At 42.2% G+C, this 20,172-nt stretch overlaps 1 protein-coding gene across 2 annotated transcripts in view; it reads left to right on the top strand.

The window, feature by feature from the left end:
* Positions 1-20,172, top strand: part of PPP3CA (protein phosphatase 3 catalytic subunit alpha) — a 222,687-nt gene that overhangs the window by 97,193 nt on the left and 105,322 nt on the right. The window lies entirely within an intron of this gene.

The raw sequence follows: 20,172 nt of genomic DNA, 5'->3' as shown, positions 1-20,172 counted from the left end.
TTTTGGTGGTCAGTGCCCACAGCGCGCATGCAACCCCCAAAATGCAATGCAAGCACCCCACCCGCACATGAGCTCTGCCCCCACACGTACGCGTGTTTCCTGCGCATATGTTCCCTGCGCATACATCTCCCCACCCCCCTTTTGGATTCCACGTTGGTGCAGGAGGCTTTTCAGGCCCAAAATGGGGCATGGGGAGGGACCCTTGTTATTTCTGCAGCTTCTCCCCCTCCCCTCCAATGCGTCCTAGCTTTCTCCTCCATTCCTGCCATGGAGAGGCAGCTGTAGAGGGTGGAACCTGCGGAGATCGGGGAAGGCATAGGAGGCAGGAATACCGGAGAAAGGTAGGGTGCGCTGGGCGGAGGGTAACTGCGGAGATGTGAGGTAAGGCCCACCCTCGCCCCCCACATGCAAGGCAAAAACCTGAAGACCAATTGGCCAATGGGAGGCATGCACACATGCATGGTGGAGCTGGGCTGGGATGATGGCTGGCGTACCTGCTGAGAGGGCTCTGCATGCCACCTGTGGCACGCATGCCATAGGTTTGCCATCATGGCCCTATACCAAGGGTGTTAAATTCAAGGCCCAGGGACCAGACCCGGCCCACAGGATACTTAGATCTGGCCCATGGGGTTGCTTTGGAAACAATGAAGGATCAGCCTGCGGTGCTTCTACCAGCGAAAACAGGCTCCTGAGCTCTGTTTTTGGCTGCCACAGCCTCCTGCAATCTTCTTCACTGGCAGAGGGGTTGCAGGAGGCCGTGGCAGCTGAAAATGGAGCTCAGGAGCCCGTTTTCACTGGCAGAGCATTTCGGCCACCATAGGAATGACATTGAGCTGGACTGCCCACCCCTATCCATGCCCACCCTGGCCCCCCGAGGTCAAACACAACCCCGATGCAGCCCTCAATGAAATCAAGTTTGACACCCCTGCCCTATACCATTTCAGACAGGTAGGTATCCAGCCTTTTCATAAAAACCTCCAGTGATGAAGCACCCACAATATCTGAATGCAAGCTGTTTGACTCGTTAAATTGTCCTCACTGTTAAGAAGTTTCTTCTTAATTCCAGGTTGCTTCTCTCCTTGATCAGTTTCCATCCATTGCTTCTTGTTCTGCCCTCTGGTGCTTTGGAAAATAAGTTGGCTGCCTCTCAAATACTGGAATACTGCTCTCATGTCGCCCCCTAGTCCTTCTTTTCTCTAGACTAGCCATATCCAATTCCTGCAACCATTCTTCAGATGTTTTGGTCTCCAGGCCTTTCATCATCTTAGTTGCTCTTCTTTGAAAAATCCCAAAATCTGAACATCTTTTTTTTAATGTCATGACCAAAACTGGATGGAGTATTCCAAGTGTGGTCTTACTAAGGATTTATAAAGCAGTATCGGTGCTTCACATGATAACCCTAAGTCATACTGAATACTGCTGAAGTTATTAAATGCTTAACGAGGTTTGAGATAGAAAAGCTCAAAGGCTGTGGGATAGACAGATGAACCTGAAGAAGGTCTACCTATGTGATCATTAAGAAGTAAAATAGACTTGATTACATATGTCTATGGAAATGGGAAGAGTTGCAACCAAAAGGTTTTCTTGCTCTTTTTCCATCCAAGGGTGGGGTCTAAAATTGCTTCCCCTAAAATCAAAAATTCTGCTAACCAAATTTAGGTTGGACAGTATTGGACATCCACAGGTGAATCTGCTGCATGCAGCATTATAGCTGCCCCCACACATGTGTGTGTGTTTCCTGCGCATATATTCCCTGCGCATACCTCTCCCCACCCCGTTTTGGATTCCACGTTGGTGCAGGAGGCTTTTCAGGCCCAAAATGGGGCATGGGGGGGAGGGACCCTTGTGATTTCTGCAGTTTCTCCCCCCCCCCCTCCAGTGCATCCTAGCTTTCTCCTCCATTCCTGCCATGGAGAGGCAGCTGCAGAGGGTGGAACCTGCGGAGATCGGGGAAGGCATAGGAGGCAGGAATACAGGAGAAAGGTAGGGTGCACTGGGGAAAGGGTAATTGCGGAGATGTGAGGTAAGGCCCACCCTCGCCCCCCACATGCAAGGCAGAAACCTGAAGACCAATTGGCCAATGGGAGGCACGCACACATGCATGGTGGAGCTGGGCTCCACTATATATGCGCAGGAAACACGCGCACATGTGTGGGGGCAGCTATAATGCTGCATGCAGCATTATAGCTGCAATTTATTCTCTATTTTAGGTTGGTGCTTTCTAACTAATTTTGAGCAGAACAGAAAGGTCTTTGTTGCATGCAGAAAAACCTTTGCTCTACAATAAATGGAGAGGTGAAGGAACACTAGTATATTGGCATTGATTAATTGGAATCCTGTACATCTTAAGTCAGGATTTTTTTTTCCAGCACGAGCTCATAAATGAAACTTGCCCAATAAAGCGATGCTTGCTCTATTTATCTAATAATGTAAGACTTATTGAAGCTGTTCTTTGGATATGAAATGCTGAAAAAAAAAAGAATAGCATGGTGACCTATAATTAATTAGGATTTAATGAAGTGATTTATTTGCTACTCTGACATCTCATCTTTTCCCATCTTAGTCAAGGGGAAACTTAATGGGTGTCTTTCTTCCAATCGTTGTAGTGGAAGTCTGCAGGCTCTTTCCATTGCTTCCTATGCACTGTATCCCCAATGCTGGCTTTGTCTTGCTCTAGAATTCATGCACCTTGGCTTTATGCCTGTTATATGCCTCCTCCCTACCATTTTCAGTAATCCCAAGATGTTGCAACTAGGGTAAGTTTGGGAAATGAATTTTACATTAATAATTCCCAGCTGTCCCAGGAAGACTTAGTTAATCATCAACAAGAGCGTCCCAGTCTCTTTAGACATGCTGAACCAAGGGGATTCAAACACCCGCTTTGTTTACAATGGTATCCCTGGAGGTGAGCAAGATCAGCTGGGCAGCTTAGAATGCAGCTATAATCGCTACGGACCTTTGGATATTCCAGAGAGCTTCTGCCGTGCTCATAGGCAAATTAATATGCAAGCTTTCTACAGAATTAAAGGTAATGTAGCATACAAGTAGTCCAGTGGTGGGTTCTGGATCCTGTTCCAACCGGTATGGTTGGAACGGGCCCAGCGTCACCCATATGGATGCACATGGCACGCGTGCACACGTGCGCAATGCGCGCATGCATTGTACCTGTCAGCAACGCTTCCGCAAGCCTCCGTGACGCTCCCAATGCTCAGCGGAGCGTCGTGCATGTGAGGAAGCATGGAAGCCTTAAAAAACAGGTAAGGAGCTCGGGCGGGCGGGTGGGACCTCCGGAGCACCATACTGGAACGATATCCGGTGCTCCGGGCAGGCTCTGGTACACCCATACCGGGGTGTACCGCTTGCAACCCACCACTGAAGTAGTCCTTGTTTAATGATGGTTTCCATCACTACATGATAAGGTTGTACAACACAGTGTCACATGACTGCATCACTTAGCAATGGCAACCCCACACTCCCCCCCTTGTTGTTGTTAAGTGAGGATCACAGATCCTTAAGTGAAACCAAGGCAGCTTGTAACCAGGTTGGCAGGGGAGTAAGTCAAGCGTGCAGTCTGAGCGTGCCCAAGAAAGGGAGGATATTATGCAAGGGGCCCATGAGGTGCCTGGGGTGATTGCATGGGATGGACGAAGATACACGTGAATCTGGCAAGGTGCTGGGGAATCTGGCTGCTGCTAGCAGTGAAAGTTGTGCAAATGTGTTGTGTAAACGTGGCAGAACTAGAGGTGGCTGCTCTAGATAAAAAGTAAAGGTAAAGGTTTCTCCTGTCCAATCATGTCCAACTCTGGTGTGTGTGCGTGCTCATCCCTGTTTCCTAGTTGAAAGAGCCAGCATAGTCTGAAGATGCTTCCATGGTCATGTGGCCAGCATGTATCAACAAATACAAAAGATTAATGAAATGAAAGCTTACAAATGCATAATTTTTGTAACTTAGTTATTCTGGTAGTGGGGCAATGATAGGATAGTCTAAGGCAGTGAGACACCTTTTAGACACCAAGTGCCCAAACGGCGTGCCGACATGCACGCATGCGCAGCAGGGACCCAAAGACCAGCTGTCCGGCAGGAGGTAGGGCATCCCAACCCCAGCAGCGCGGCAAGAGGTAAGATCTTTTTCTTTCGTGAGCTTCTATTTGGTCGTTTGTAGGGAAACAGAAGCTCATGAAAGAAATGCCACAGAGATCTGACCTGGGGTAACAGCACGCATGCCAGCAGAGAGTGCTCTGTGTGGCACCTCTGGCATGCATACCATAGGTTCGTGGATCTAAGGAATTGGCACCAGTTCACATAATAAAAAACTGGTAGATAAAGAACAGGTACAAACAATATTGAGAAAAACAGTAAATTCACTTATAGTGTATTTTCAGGGTTTGATTACACCTCCCCTCCCCTCTTCTGCTTCATTGTTCCTCCAAAGGAGACATGTGCCCATTAACCATTCATTGTGCCTTAATTCTGTAAGCTTTACTAGCTATCATTCCTTAATCCAGGGGATGCTTAGATAGTAACAGCTGTTCCTCTCCAGCTGCTTATTCTCTAGATGCATTGATCTCTGGCTCCCTCCGAACAGACAGCTGAGAGTCTTCAGTTTTCCGCAAGTTCTGATTTTGCGAGGCTTCATCGCCTCCTCATCAGAAAACTGTTTAGATGTTGCCCTAACTTACCCGACAGTTCATTTTAATTGTTTTATTTATATTCAGTAAAGATCCAAAATACAATTCATTGAATCTGTAGGATTTTTTAAAAAGAGAGTGGAAGAGGACAAAAGAAGAGTATTTTTTTTAAAAAAAGATTTGAATTTTCATGATTATTTTACAGGACAAAATGCTATTTCTTAATGTTTTCGAGTTTTTTTCTAACACGATTTATAACTCCTGACCTAACTCTCAAAATGAAATAGTATCCATAAGTCCTAGATGCAGGAAAGTAATATTGACTAGGCTTTTTTGACAGTGTTCAGAATATATATAAGCTTCCAGTTTGATATATAGAATGTGTAGCTCTACAGTTAGGCTGAATCTGGTTAATTCTTTATGTGGCTCTGTATATATGTGCTTTTATTTTTTGTTCTATCATGATTAGTGTGTGGCTTCAGTGGTGAAATTCATTTTTTTTTACTACCGGTTCTGTGGGCATGGCTTGGTGGGTGTGGCAGGGGAAGGATATCGCAAAATCTCCATTCTCACCCCACTCTGGGGCCAGCCAGAGGTGGTATTTGTCAGTTCTCCAACTACTCAAAATTTCCGTCACTGGTTCTCCAGAACCTGTCAGAACCTACTGAATTTCACCCCTTCAAGAACAGTGGCTTCCATTGTTTTTTTTTCTAAACTAGTGCTTTAAGTTGAGGAAATGAGCACTTTTACAGGTAATTTTTGTGCAGGGATTCTATCGAAGCAGACGACTTTCTGGTTGAGAATTTGGAATTTGCTTTTCTGGGTTTTTTTGTTTTTGTTTTAGTCCGACTGTGAGCCAGAAGAAAAACATGAAAAGGAGACTTTATAGGAAACATTAATAATTAAGCCAATGAGCTGGGCTTCACCAACAAATTAAAACTAGCAACTGAAAATAATAATCACCAAACAACTAGCAGGACTCAAACACCATCAAAATTGAAAAAAAACGCCTTCAGTCAATTGCAAAAAGGCAGATTTACTTGGGACAGCTTACATCCTGTGACAACAATTTTAATACCATCAACAGACTCATCCTAATCTAGGCTGGTTAAAGAAAAAAGATGGAGGAGTTAATTTCTGGCAGCACAAGACCAAGCTTTAAGAACAAATGCATATAAAACCAGAACTGAAGGCACTGGCATTTAAATTACAGCAAATGTTGCAATCAACACAGCTTCTGTTGTGTCCCCTATGAAAATACCCAGTTGTTAAGGTCACCTTCGAAGAAGCTCTCTTCCATCTTTCCATAATGTTAGTAAGGCCCATGGCCGACCTTTTTGTTTTAGATGGTTTAATTATGCTCATATGCTAGTAGAAGATGAAAATATTCATTCCAGATGTGCCTTAAGTCATTTTTCTTGTAATGGCGCAGTTTTTATTCTGAAAGGAGATGCCAAGCGGCATACCAGAAAGCTTCATTTTTGCTTCCAAGCTGTCCAACTGATTTACAAATAATTTGGATAAGGGATATTCAGCAAGGTAACTCTGAATTTAAGATGATCCCTTCATGCTTCAAAAGAGAAGATTAGACAGGATTGTCTTATCGTATTTGTTAGTTTCATGTTTTACTTGTTGTGCTAATTCAAGGCAATTCTCCTACTTCAAAAGTAAATCAGATTGGGAAGAAAGAGGCTCCTTGTAAGATAGACAAAACATTCAGATAGAAAATGGTGGATTCTGTAAGTGAGCAAGCACTATATTTTTGAGAAATATGTGTGTCATTGGCTGAATATTTATACTAGTCCCATTAATAGCTGGAGAATTCTACGTGTCTTAAAATTGCCAAAGTCCATGTGTATTACAATTGCCAAAATTGGAAAACCTGCATTACATTTCTTTTCTTTTTGACATATGCAAACAGAGGCAAAGTGCTTGATACTGAAACTGTTTACCAGCTTCTACCCTGTTTTCCTGAAAATAAGACCTTCCCAGATAATAAGCCCAATTGGGCTTTTGAGCACATGCACTAAAATAAGCCCTCCCTGAAAATATTGCAACACAGCAGCAGTCATGACACTTGCCGCCTCCTGCACCTCCAAAATAATAAGATCTCCCCAAAAATAAGATCAAGCGTTTATTTCAGGGGTCAAAAGAAAATAAGACCCTGTCTTATTTTTGGGGAAACATGGTGCATGGGACCTGGGAAACAGCATGGAAGGGGACTAGGGGATTAGAGGACTAGAGTTGTAATACCACTGGTAGATATTACATTGGGTTCAGTCCTAAAGATGCATTTCCATTAATAAGATTTACTACAGATACACACACACACAAAATAGAACCATGCAATTTGAATGGCTATTGAAGTCATCATGTTTAATTGTTTGCTCTACATAATTTCTCCCCTCCCTCCGTGAAAAGGAACTTTTTCAAATGCATTTTCTTTTTGTAGTCCTGTTCAAATGCTGTTTCCCCCCCCCCTGGCATTACCAGATCTCATTTGAGAAGCTGCTGATAGTTAAGCCTCCTTTCCCTTCCCCAAATTTCTCCACTCTATATTACTTCCTCTCACTTTTCCTCCAGTCTGTTGGAAGGATGAAGCAGCATAGCGCTGAAGTTGTGATGTAATGCCACTTTCAGTGTCTTAAGATATTTGCAAACAGGACATGAACTATAACATTTTTATGATAGGATGTCACTTTAGGCTTGCATTTCACATGCTTTGAAAGCCATGCAGAACAGATATTGGGGAAGGTATTAAAAATGACTTTAAAGGAGCATAATAGTAAAAGTCCCTATTCATCATCTGTGAAAATTGCTGCTTTGATTTTTGTAGTAATCATTACAAATCCAAAATATTGATTCCTAAACATCTCAGAAATAGGCATATAGTGTTCCTATTTTTAGCTTTATAATTTAGCACATTTGGCAACAGCTGTTTTTCTCCTCTTTTAAAACTGGGTTTTGTTCAAGGCAAGGAAGGAAGTAAATCATACAAATAATTCTTCTGTATCCTTTAACATTTGTGAGTTCATGAACATGCTGATATTGTTTTGTTGGAAGTGGATTGTTCCTGCTTTCATTTCAGATTAGTTTACAATTTTGAGATTTCCCGGTCTCCCCTCTGATGCAGATTTTTTGTTCGTTTCAAATCAGCTAAGTCAGAGGTCTCAAACTCAATTTCAGTGAGGGCCGCATCAGGATTGTGTTTGACCTCAAGGGGCTGGGGTGGGCGTGGCCAGAGTGAGTGTGGCCAGCTCCATGTCATTCCTGTTGGGGTTGCCTATGGCGGCCCGAGTGCTATGCCAGTGAAAACATGTTCCCAAGCTCCATTTTCATCTGCCACAGTGTTACAGCCTCCTGCAACACTCTGCCAGTGAAAATGGAGCTTGGGAGCCCGTTTTCACTGGCAGAAGCACCGCGGGCCAGTCTTTGCTGTTTCCAGGGTGGCTCCGCGGGCCGGATCACCCCTGAGTTAAGTTATCTAAAGACAGTGCTATCTACTATGACTGTTTAAATACTAGATATAGTCTTGTTTATATTGTTTAGTAATTATGTAGTTTATTTTCATTTATTTATTTGTATCCCACCTTTATTATTTTTACAAATAACTTGACATGATGTATCTTTGTCTCCTCCCCCCCACAGTTAGTTACTCTATGAGGTAAGGTGAGGTGAGAGTAACTGGCCCAAGGTCACTCAGCTGGTTTTCATGGCTAGGGCAGGATTGGAAATCATGGTCCCCAACTTTCTATCCTGGTGCCTTAACCACTAGACTAAACTGGCTAATAGAAAAAATGTTGTTTTGGATAAAACAAATGTAATTTTGTACATTTTTCCAAAGACATTGTGATAGCAGAGTGATAGAGGAAACATACCAGTGGTGGGTTCTGGATCCCGTTCCAACCAGTATGGCTGGAATGGGCCCGGTGGCATCCACATGGACGCATGCAGCATGCACACACACGTGCGCAGCGCGCACATGTGTCTTAGTACCTCCACGATGCTCCAGCTGTTCTGCGGAGCGTCGTGCAGGCGCTGTATGCACCATGCGCGTGCGCAGAAGTCTTAAAATACAGGTAAGGAGCTCGGGCGGTGGGTGGGCCCTCTGGAGCACTGTACCAGAACAGCATTCGGAGCTCTGGGCAGGCTCCGGTATGCCCGTACCAGGGCATACCGCCTGCAACCCACCACTGAAACATACACATGCGAGGTGATATTGAATTGTGGAGGTATCATCTCACCAAAACATGTCTGATGATGATGATGATGATGGAGGAGGAGAAGGAGGAAGGAGGGAGGAGGAGGAGGAGAAGAAGGAAGAAGAAAAAGAAGAAGAAGATATCTAACTTCAATGTTCAAGGAAAAAACAACTGTTCAAATATTACAAGTTCACTATTGATATTCCTCCCTTGATTCCCTTTAGTTATATAGATGCTTTTAGGGGACGAAAGGTGCAAGACTATGCACCTTTCTTCTCCTAAAAGCATCTATATAACTAAATATGAATTGATAAAACCAATTAAAAAGGGCCTGGTGCTTAGATTTGCATATATACTAAGACACTACATTATGATATCTTTTATTCTTGAAAAAAACTCAATGCAAATGAAGGCATAATAATAATAATAATAATAATAATAATAATAATAATAATAATAATAATAATAATAATAATAATAATAATAATAATAATAATAATACATAATGATAATGATAACTACAACAACAATGACAACAACTTGGCGCCATGTCCAAGAATTTGATAAGATACATCAACAAATTTCAGCTTCCTCCAATAACACCAGTGGAACTGCAAAAAAACTACGCTACTCGGAACATCTTATATTTTAAGTAGGTACTTGGTTGATACCTTGGACGCTGGCAGCAAACCGTATCAACCATTAACACCAGTCACTGGTATTTGTAATGCATTTTTGAATGTTCAGTTGGCTGAGTTTCATGTTTAATGAATAAAGTATATAATAATAATGTGAAGGAAGGAAGGAAGGAGGGAGGGAGGGAGGGAGGAAAGAAAGAAAGAAAGAAGAAAGAAAGAAAGAAAGAAAGAAAGAAAGAAAGAAAGAAAGAAAGAAAAGAAAAGAAAGAAATTGTGTATTGTTTCGATTGTAATTGGAGCCCTTGGAGCAAATACTTAAAGGGCTACCTCGCTATTTGGAAATTCTAAATTTATTGGACTTGAACATTCTGATTCTACAAAAACCCACCCTACTTGGAACAGCTTTTATCCTCCGACGTTACCTTAACAGTTCCTAGGTCCTTGGTTAGGACTCGAGCTGTTGAGTTACCAACCAGCGCCAAAGGCTGAGAATCTTACCAAAGATTAACCACGTAACAGCAACAGCAACAACAATAACAACAATGCCAATATATTTACCTTGGAAATGTTGGCTAAAAAGAAATCCTAAACAAGCACTCAAATATGGAGATTTGAGCCTTGTTAAAAAATTTTTCTATTAACAGAAATGGTGAGCCAATGAACAATGCTTATTCCAAACCTCAGAGTGTAGTTTGCTCACTATTTACATGCATTGTTATCACTGAGCATTTAACATATATAAGCTGTAGGTCTCAACCTTCCTAATACGGTGAGCCTTTAATACAGTTCCTCATGTTGTGGTTACCCCCAACCATAAAATGATTTTATGTTTTCCGTATTTTTTAGAAAATATGTGTTTTCCAATGGTCTTAGGCGACCCCTGTGAAAGGGCCGTTCGACCCACAGGTTGAGAACCACTGAGCTAAGTACTTGCAGCAAGAATAAAATCTTTATTATGATCATAGAACCATGTAGTCTTGCAACAGGAAATTCAATCTTCCACAGTTTGCTCTGATATAAAATCATTTCCATGAGAAACAGGAAGAGAAGTCAATAGCAGTCCTTAGATAAACATCATTGTAACAGAGAGGAGGAAAAAATAGGAATTAATGAAATTTATGGATGATACATGATGAAGGAGGACCCATCAGAATTCTAACATGTTACTACTTATGTTGCCTTTTTTTGTCCTGTTTGCTTCAGGGGCCAAATGGGTGAGAAAGTAAGCTCAATTTAATATCTAAAGAAGTTTCTAATCTTGTTTCTCTCTTACTATTTCTATAATTGATCAACAAGGAGCTTATTGATTTATGTGATTTATTTTCACAAACTATATTTAAGAGGAGAAAATAACTTAAATTGGACCAATTGGAACAAATGTGACTGGGCATTACAAATGTAAGCAGCCACTTTATTAACTCGGGGAGGAAGAAAACAATATCAGGTTTGGAGAGTGTTATATTTCAACCCATTTTCCACAGTGATGCATAAGAAAGAATTGTCTACTGTAAACTGCTGATAAGGGAGCAGCTAAGTATCTCAACTCCATATTGTGATGTAGTTTTATCCCACCAACTTCCACCATACTGGAAAATTAGTTGGATGAACATGGAAATATCTAAACAACTATGATGGTCTCCAGGGTGAAATGCTACCTCTTTTGAGTCATCAGCTGGCAAACCATCCATGGAAAGAATGATTATGTCAGAAGAAGGATCTTTTTATTACTAGTCAACGTGTTACCTAATTATGCAACAAAAAGTGTTTTAATTATTCTTGAAACACAATATAGAAATACAGATTCATGCTTTTTTTTCTTTAAGCTACAGCTCTCACGGGCTACATTTTTACAGAGCCACAAGCAAATGTCATCCCAGGCCCCTGAAATTTTCAGCTTCAAATATGTGAATGGGGGAGATAACTGGGTCAAGGACAAGGAGTAAAGATAATGAAACATGACTGGGTAAATAAACCTCAGATAGCAAAATTTCTAACAGAATTTGTCTAAAGGTTGCATAAAGGGTTTTGCATCTTCCAGGTGTGTTGGTGTCCGTAATCTCTGATCTGGAAGGCGTAAAATTACATGAACTCTAAATACTGTAAACCATATTACAATATGCAGATTTATTCCCCTTTCATACTGCCCTTCTGTCTTTCTTCTCTTTAAAAAATCTTAGTATTTTTTTTTGGGGGGGAGGGTAATTTATTAAAGTTGCCACACTCAATAGCAATGGCATTTAGACTTAAATACGGCTTCATAGTGCTTTACAGCCCTCTCTAAGTGGTTTATTGCCCTATTGCCCAATTGTCAGCCTATTGCCCCCAACAGTCTGGGTCCTGATTTTACCGACCTTGGAAGGATGGAAGGCTGAGTCAACCTTGAGCCGGTCAGAATCAAACTACTGGCAGAACAACACAGGACACTATCACCAATCACCCCCACCAAACATCAATTCCATCAGCCAATCAAGATGTGAAAACAAAGCCAACCAATCCATTTAAAGCAACAAAGCCAACTTTCCACACACACACACCTATATTTATAGAGAAACGGCAGCTCCGATCACACTTTGCTCACACAAGCACGAAGCCAAAGGCACCAGCCTGAAGATGACGAGTGTGACCTCGTCGAAACATCGCCATGATATTGTCAATCTTACATGGGAAAAGACCCGAATACACCAAGACCTGCATACACAAACAGACAGACAGACAGACACACACACACACACACACACATTTGTATGTGTATGTTGTATTAGGTGTGTGTATATACATATACACACACCTAATACAACATACACATACTCACCTGTTCCGATTAGCGGGCCTGGCATAATTACAACTGTTCCTCCTGGTAAATGTACTATCAACTGGTTATTTTAGGGGTATTGTTTTTAATTTAATTTGTGTGTGTTTTAGGGTTTAAAATTATATTTATATATACTGGCTCTGTACAGTTCTTTTAATTCTATTTTTAACCTCCTCCATTCTAACTGTACATATTCAATTCTATTTATTGTATTTTGATATATTCTTTACATGGACTGTACACCGCCCCGAGTCCCTTTTGGGAGAGGGGGCGGTCTAGAAGCACGGTAAAATAAATAAATAAATAAATAAATAAATAAATAAATAAATAAATAAATAAATAAATAAATAAATATGTATGTTTGAATGAATGAATGTATATACACAATGCAAATATATCTCGATTGGGAATTCCATCTTTGTGGTCATCTTGTAGTGGTATGTGGACTGAATTTGGAAGATGGCAGGTGGGAGAAGAGATGATTCCTAGGGAGTAGTTCAGTGAAAGAGGGCAGAGCCTGCAGCTGCATAATAGAAATAGCACAGGGGTGAAATTCAGCAGGTTCTGACGGGTTCTGGATAACCGGTAGTGGAAATTTTGAGTAGTTCAGCAAATACCACCTCTAACTGGCCCCAGAGTGCGGTAGGAATGGAGATTTTGCAGTATCCTTCCCCTTGCCATGCCCACCAAGCAACACCCACAGAACTGATAGTAAAAAAAATTGAATTCTACCACTGCGATAGCACTTAGACTTATACACCGCTTCACAGTGCTATTACAGCACTCTAAGCAGTTTACTGTCTTAGCAGTCAGCATATTGCCCCCTCATTTTATCCACCTTGGAAGGATGGAAGGCTCAGTCAACCTTGAGCCTGGTGAGATTCAAACTGCAAAATTGCAGGCAGCCGGGAGTCATCAGAAGTAGCCTGCCGTACTGCATTCTAACCACTGCACCACCACGGTCAGAGGAGAGACCAGAGAAAGGAACCTTCGTAATTTCTTACAATGAAAAAGACATGGCAGGAGATTTGTACTAGGTATCAGACTGGCAAGATTCAGTTAATGTAGTCTTACAATGAAATAAATCATCAAATAAGGTACAGTATATGTGGTACCTTGCTCAATAGTAGTAACTGTGAGATGGATCTTGGAGTCCTAGTGGACAACCATTTAAATATAAGCCAGCAGTGTGCAGCAGCTGCCAAAAAATCCAACACAGTTCTAGGTTGCATAAACAGAAAGATAGAATCAAGATCATGTGAAGTGTTAATACCACTTTATAATGCCTTGGTAAGGCCACACTTGAAATACTGCATCCAGTTTTGGTCGCCACGATGTAGAAAAGATGTGGAGACTCTAGAAAGAGTGCAGAGAAGAGCAACAAAGATGATTAGGGGACTGGAGACTAAAACATATGAAGAACGGTTGCAGGAACTGGGTATGTTTAGCTTAAGAGAAAGAAGGACTAGGGGAGACATCAAAGCAGTGTTCCAATATTTCAGGGGTTGCCACAAAGAAGAGGGAGTCAAGCTATTCTCCAGAGCACCTGAGGGCAGGACAAGCAGCAATGGGTGGAAACTAATCAAGGAGAGAAGCAACTTAGAACTGAGGAGAAACTTCCTGATAGTTAGAACAATTACTCAGGGGAACAACTTGACATCAGAAGTTGTGAATGCTCCAACACTGGAAGTTTTGAAGAAGGTATTGAACAACCATTTGTCTGAAGTGGTGTAGGGTTTCCTGCCTAAGCAGGGGGTTGGACTAGAAGACCCCCAAGATCCCTTCCAACTCTATTCTATTCTATCTGGTCATGTTCCCTCTCTTGTCTACCTGGGAAGGATTCTTGTTGACAACATCTGGGTCACCCTTGATGATGTCTGAAGAGCAGGACTCAGCTTTTCCATTGCATAAGCTGAGCTGATCCTGCAGCCTCCTAGATCAATGTGTGTTGCTCTGTCAACACATTTTGTTTAATGTGGCAAGCAGGAATTTACACTGCTAGGGGAACAGCTGGCCAAAGCTGCTTTGTTTGGATTTGTGCCCTGATTTTTGGCTTGTAGGGTGGGTGAGCAGGTATCTTGTATCACATAGGCTGCGCCATTCCAGTGTTTGTGTTAAGTGATTCGGGGAATTAACAGAAGTGAGGCGTGCATTCAGTAGAGCAGACAAATAAGCTGACAAGTGTGCTCAGGAAGGCCTTTGTACAAACTGTGATGCAGCTTTTAATGAAGGTGAAAAAAAGATATTCCCCCAGTTTTCTAAAGGAAAAAAAACCTAATAGTGGGATGCTTGAGGCATTAGACCAGGGGTAGGGAATGATAGCCATTTTAAGACTTGTGGACTTCAACTTCCAGAATTCCCTGACCCAACTATGCTGGCTCAGGAATTCTGGGAGTTGAAGTCCATACGTCATAAAGGGGCCATTCTTCCCTTCTTCTTCTTCTTCTTCTTCTTCTTCTTCTTCTTCTTCTTCTTCTTCTTCTTCTTCTTCTTCTTCTTCTGCCATATCCATCATCGGATGTTGGCGATCATGTTGGCAAGCCACTTCTGCTAGTTGAAACCAAAACTTCTGCCCTAGATTTACTTCACTCATTTAGTAACTTTATGGTGAAACGGAAAGCCTTTGCCTCAGGTTTTCAGACACATAGTAAAGCTAGTCAGCGACTTATAACTTATTCATTTAGTGGCAGTTTGAAGCATTGAAAAAAGTGATTTATGACATTTTCACACTTAAACATGGTCACATGATCAAAATTCAGTCGCCTGGCAACTGGCATATACTTATGGCAGTTGCATTCTTCCAGGGTCATGTGATCTTCCCCGCTAGCTTTATTTATTCCGATAAATCAGGGGTGTCCAAACTTGGGAACTTTAAGACTTGTGGACTTCAACTCCCAGAATTCTGGGAGTTGAAGTCCACAAGTCTTAAAGTTCCCAAGTTTGGACACCCCTGCGATAAATAGTCAGTGGCGGAAGCCAGATTTGTTTAATATGACTCACGTAAAAACTTCAGTGATTCACTTAACAACTGTGACAAAAAAGGTCATACAATGGGGCATAATGCACTTAATAACTACCTTGCTTAGCAACAAAAAAAAACTTGGGTTCAATTTTGGTCATACGTTGAGGACTATTTGTATTTTTGGGAAAAAAAAAGGCAAATTGCTTTAAACAGCTAGCTGGATACCAATGTGTAACTTGACTTTCTATTTGTAAAATACTGAGGGACTCAAAGTTGAAGATGAGAGGATAGTACCTTTAAAAAAAAGAGTAGACCCACATTAAAACATGCAAGTTTCTAGAAAATATGCAAGTTCCATTTCTGGAAAATCTTCTATTCATTACTGTATAATTACAATCAGGGCTGGACTGCTATGAGTTTGCCCGGGTTCGCCCTACCCTCCCAGGAGTCTCCATTTTGGATGCAAGGTAAGTGCAGAGTCCGCGCGGAGGCTCAGGAAAGGAGGAAAATGGGCCTCCCAGAAGACCTCTGGACCCCGGGGGAGGTAGTTTTCACCCTCCCAGAGACTCGAGGAAAGCCTCTGCAGCCTGGGGAAGGCAAAAAGACCACTGTGGTGCAGGAGGCCGACTAGGCCACGCCCACCATGGCCACGCCCACCCAGCAACCAGGCAGAGAACCCGTTGCTAAAATTTTTGAAGCCCACCCCTGATTACAATATGTATAGAATATTGTCTGTCTTGGGCAGGGAAACTGAACCAAAAGTTGTTACACAATATCATGCATTCATTGAGAAACATGTGTCCATAATGTGTGGCTTCTTTAAAAAAAAATATTGTATGATATTTGATATTTTCATGAAATATACTGATATTGCCATTGCCTTTTTATTTCCTTGCTCCTTATCCTCCTTTTTTCAGTTTGATTGGCTTCTTAGATGGATGGCGAAAATCTATGTTTGATTTCCTTCTTGTTATAGAAATCTACATAGATGCACAAGTAGATTGGTTATACATTTATCATTTTTTAGTATTAAAAAATGATCATATTAATTACCATGCGTAGGAGATAATTCATATATATTTTTGCCTCCTCCTTCTAAGAGTGGTCCATATGTACTTCATTAAGCAGCCCAGTTTCTGTCTGGGATAGGGAATACATTTGGGGAGAATTTGGCCCTAAAATGAAGTCTTAGTAATAAAAGTAAAATGTGCAAAGCCTCAGACATCAAGAAAAGCCCCACACAGCATGTTATTAATCAGAAGAATAACGTAACTAAATACAATATGTTGCTGAAGGGAGTTAAAAATGAGAAACTAGTTATTAAATCTAATTATCACTGTCTGTCTCTGCTGGTACAGAATTATTTACAGAACTATGAGACTGAAAAATTACAACAACTTTGCTCAACCTTGGCAGTTCGCAGATGCATGGTCTTCAACGCCTAGTATTCCCCCAGCCAACATGGGGAATTCTGGGAATTGAAGTCCACACATCATTAAGCTGCCAGAATTGAGGAACACTGAACTATAGGAATATAGTTTGTATTCATTCAGTAGTAACATCCAAATTTTATTTGCAAAAGACAGTGGCATGCAAATGTCTAGGAATCCCTGTTTCAATTGTATGTTTCTCTGAACCATTGAAACTGGCACATCCTTTCAATGATACCAAGTTAAAAACAAATTTCCACAAATTAGACTGCAAACTTTTGATGTACTATAGCTATATCCGGAATAAGGGGGTGGAGGGAGGAATGTGAAAGATGCAGAAGCTTGGATATCCATTTGATTCAGTACTGCTGCTTTTTTTTTTTAAATGTCTAGTAAATTTGTTAGGCTCGCAAAAGTCGGTTGACCCACAGGAGAAGACAGTTCCACAAATACCTGACCCTTTTTAACCTGTCAGATTGTGATTGTTGCTCTGTCTTCTTTCAACAACAGTTGGGTCTTCTAAACAGCTGTCTGGGTATTTGAAAATGAAGACATTACATTACAGGGAAAGCTAAAAAAAATGTAAACACTACCAGCTGTCAATTTGCACTGCGTGATGCATTGCTAAAAAAATGGAAGTAACACAGGGTCATTGATGTAATGGCAAGACAAAGAAAAATCTTTCTAGAACTGCTCGCATACTGGTTAGTCCTGCAGAACAAAAAACAGAGATCACGGTGACCTGCTGAAAAAGTAAGTTGTTGTCCACAGTTAGCCAACAGTGATTTGCATGAGAGATTTGTCAGAAGAAATCTTTTCTTTCAGACTGATCACAAAAAGCTGTTGTAGGCAGAGTATAAATCTGCATAAGCCAGAAACATTTTTGAAGAGAGGGTTTGCACCGATGAAACAATCAAACAAAATAATAAGTAAGATATCTCACGAGTTGCCACAAAGAAGAGTGAGTCACGCTATTCTCCAAAGTATCTGAAGATAGGACAAGAAACAATGGATAGAAACTAATCAAGGAGAGAAGCAACCTAGAAGTAAGGAGTAATTTCCTGTTAGAACAATTAATGAGTGGAACAACTTGCCTCCAGAAGTTGTGAATACTCCAACACTGGAAGTTTTTAAGTAGCAATTGGACAAACATTTGTCTGAAATGGTGTAGGGGTTCCTGCCTGAGCAGGGGGTTGGACTAGAAAAGCAATGCCTAACCTTTTTGCCATTGCATGCCAAAAGCAGGGGGAGCGCCAGAGAGTTGTGCGTGGGTGTGCCCACGCCCATAATTCTATGCGTGACCCCCTGTGCATAATGCTCGACCTCTGCACTCCCCCGCTTTTGCCACATGATTGGACCCATTTTTCACCGTCCCCAGGCTCCAAAGGCTTTCTAGAAACCTGGGGAGGGCAAAAACAGCCTCCCCCACCCCCAGAGTCAGTTGGAGGCTTCAGGAAGCTTTCCCGAAGTCTCCGGAGGGTGAAAAATGGCCCAACAGTCATGAACAGACTTCCGGTTTGCGAATTGGATTATTTTTTGCCCTCCGGAGACTTCAGGGAAGCCTCCGGAAGGCAAAAAATAGCCAAAAATGTAGGCCAAAGTCTGCTGGCCAGCACGCACATACACGTTGGAGCTGACAGCGCAACACCTCACGTGCCCTAACAAATGGCTCCGAGTGCCACAGATTCACCATCACCGGACTAGAAGACCTCCAAGGCCCCTTCCAACTCTGTTATTCTGTTCTGTTCTAACTTTCTAAGGTTGCAAATACATTTGTTTAACCCAGATATATGTTTAAAAACTATGTAGGATGCATTTGGATTGAAAAGGTGAACTATTTGGGAAAAAATAGCATCTTGTCAGTTGTTAAGTATGGGGATGTTTTTATTATGATTTTGGTTGTATGGAAGATAGTGGATTAGAAAACGAAGTGCAGGTAGAAGACGCAAGTGTCAATATGTCCTAAAAGATGATGTTGCATGGTCAGTGAAGAAATTAAAGCTGAAAGTGATTGGTTATTTCAGCAAAACACTCATCTGAAACATACCTGCTAATCAAGCGTGGTCTTGCAGGAAAGAAACATGATTGTTTTGGAACAGCCTTCACGATTGCTAGATTTAAATGTAATTGAAACCCAGAATGATGGATTTTTAATTTGGATTTTGATGCTGAGTAGGGAATGAAACTCAATAGCTAAAGTAGACCTTTCCAACTTTGTGATTCTATAAAGAGAGAGAAAGATACAGTTGGGTTTCGTGACTTTAATATACAGGATTTGAGTTGTTATGTTTATGACTATTGGACCATGGCAGAGATTCAGTTTAAAATACACCCTGAATCACGGAACCTTGCTGGACAATTTTGAGTAGTAAACTGCCTTGTAGGATTATTGTGGGGAAGATTGGATGTGATAGTGTTAAGCAGGCTGGATTTAATTCCTGGAGAAAACCTGAAATATCATTGATCAGTTATCAATATTTTAAGAACATTTTCTTAAACTATGTTGTGATTAATAGATTAATATATCGTTCTAGCTTATTTTCTATCCACTGTAGGATGTGGCCTCTTTTGCATGTCTCCAACCAACATGGCTTTCTTTCACCAGTTATGTAATACTTGCTGAAGTCATCGGTCCACCTTGTTACACACACACACACACACACACACACACACCATCAAATAGATTTAGGTTATGCATACATAGTCTTATGGGTTAGTATTAACTCATTGATTTTAGTGTTTGGGCATAACTCACAGTTTCTTCTCAATTTGTATTTACATGATAATTGCATTCCTTACCAAATGAGTCTGTTTCAGAAGATTGAAAATGTTGGACTACCTGCTCTAATGCCAGTGGTGGGTTCCTCCCGGATCGCACCGGATCGCGCGCGCTCCCTTTCAGCGCTCCACCTGGCTTGCGCGCTCCCTTTCAGCGCTCCACCTGGCTTGCGCGCTCCCTTTCAGCGCTCCACCTGGCTTGCGCGCTCCCTTTCAGCGCTCCACCTGGCTCTCGCGCTCCCTTCCGGCGCTGAAACCGGAAGTACAGTTTTGCCCGGCCCTGGCGAAGCAACGACGCCTGTCTGCGCTCCACCAGCTCGGCTGGGAACGGAGATGTTTCCTCAGCGGAGCGGAGCGCCTGAAAAGTCTTTTCAGGCGCTCCGCTCCGCTGAGGAAACATCTCCGTTCCCAGCCGAGCTGGTGGAGCGCAGGCAGGCGTCGTTGCTTCGCCAGGGGCGGGGCAAGACTGTACTTCCGGTTTCAGCGCCGGAAGGGAGCGCGAGAGCCAGGTGGAGCGCTGAAAGGGAGCGCGCAAGCCAGGTGGAGCGCTGAAAGGGAGCGCGCAAGCCAGGTGGAGCGCTGAAAGGGAGCGCGCAAGCCAGGTGGAGCGCTGAAAGGGAGCGCGCGCGATCCGGTGCGATCCAGCAGGAACCCACCACTGTCTAATGCCCAGATCATTTGATCAACTTATCTAGAGGGCAGTGCACTGGGAAAACTGTCAA

This window comes from Natrix helvetica (genome assembly GCF_964273705.1).
Source record: "Natrix helvetica genome assembly, chromosome: 7".
Taxonomy (NCBI): domain Eukaryota; kingdom Metazoa; phylum Chordata; class Lepidosauria; order Squamata; family Natricidae; genus Natrix; species Natrix helvetica.
The sequence above is the reverse complement of the archived record's forward strand: the minus strand, read 5'-3'. Positions and strand labels throughout refer to the sequence as shown.